Source organism: Sorex fumeus, unplaced genomic scaffold, assembly GCF_029834395.1.
Source record: "Sorex fumeus unplaced genomic scaffold, SorFum_2.1 ptg000095l, whole genome shotgun sequence".
In the NCBI taxonomy this organism is placed as follows: Eukaryota; Metazoa; Chordata; class Mammalia; order Eulipotyphla; family Soricidae; genus Sorex; species Sorex fumeus.
The window spans coordinates 215,720-217,246 of NW_026606152.1; positions in this window are offsets into that span (position 1 = coordinate 215,720).

Sequence of the window (1,527 nt, forward strand, 5' to 3'; positions counted from 1 at the left end):
AGGGACACGCTCTTGGGGCGTCCCTTCCCAATGCCCAGGTGGCCACCCTCCGACGCGCTTTCTGGACACAGCGACCAGGAAATACCGTCTGAGCTAGCTTGGGGACTTGCTAAAGTTACTTGCAGGTGGCCGAGGGAGGGCCTAGCCCGGGGCCACGTGATGCCAGGTCCTGCATCACGGTGTCTGGCAGGCAGTCCTGGGGGTAGGCGTGGTGTGCAGGGGCCCGGGTGCTGCCCGTCAGGCCCCACCTGATGCCCCTCAGCAGCTCCGGGCATCCTCCAAGCCCGGCCTCGTGGGCCCTGGGCCCCTCGGGCACGCCTATGTCTCCCACTCTCTCTCACCACAAGCCAGACCTCACCCAGACAGGAGACGGGGTTGGGCCAGGCAAGCCGGAAGGCCACCTCCTGGGCTTTCTTGCCCAAGGTAGGGAAGCTGTGGTCTTGCCAAGGGCTGAGGAGAAACGTCTGGGCGGTGACAGGACTGTCGGCAGCTGGGCCTGCACACCAGCAGTTCCCACCTTCCAGGCCCTGCGTTCCCTGGATCGTCCAGACTCCAGTGGCCAGCCAGGACCACTGAGAGACTCTCCAGGGCCGGGGCCACATTTTCTGCACAGACGTTATTTGAGATCCAGTGATCCTTTGCTCTGAGCGCCCTGGGAGGGCCCGGCTGCTCTGGCAGGCGCCTGGTACTGAGCGCAGTGGAGCTAGCACCTGCGTGTCTGGATGCGGAGGGCAGGAACGCCAGACTGGCAGGTCCCCCAGCTCAGAGGAGAGGGTCGCAGATTAACCTGCCTCCCTCCCTCCTTCCTAGTCAGCACAGGGGTCACTCCTGGCTCTGCACTCCGGAATCGCTCGTGGCAGTGCTTGGCGTCTCTGGCCCACAGGGCTGGGCTTCAGGGGCCAGAGGGCACCAGGAACCCGAATCAAGAGGCTAGACCAGGGGCCAGCACAGCAGGCGGGCGTGTGCCCCAGGGCTCGGCCCAGCCCTGTGCCCTCCTGCACCGAGCTGGAGGCGCGTGCCCACCTAGCCTCGTCCCCACCGGCCTGTCCGGGAGCACCACCCTCCGGCCACGCACCGGCCTTGCGGTCTCTGCCTCCGCCCAAGGGTCCACAGACGCCCCCGGCCTTCATCCCACGGGCCTCGGAAGCCTGTCACCATCTCTGGACTCACTCAAATTCTCCAGACCGTTCAAACGGCCCCAGCCCCGGCCAGTGGCAGCTGCTCCAGCAGCCCCACAGAAGAGGCAACAGAGGCCACACCCCCATGTGATCCACCACGGGGTGGAGCTTCACCAGAGGCCACGCCCCCTTGGACCTGGAATGGGGTGGGGCTCCAGAAGACCACGCCCCCATATGGTCCTGGAATGGGGTTGGGGACAGAAGCCACGCCCTCTGGTCCTGGAATGGGGTGGGGCACCCGCACGCCATCCTTGCTTGGGAGTGGGGTTCCAGCGAAGGCCACGCCCCACACATGGTGCAGTCATGTGACAGATTCCCCGCCTGCCGATCCCCACTCCCCCACTATCCT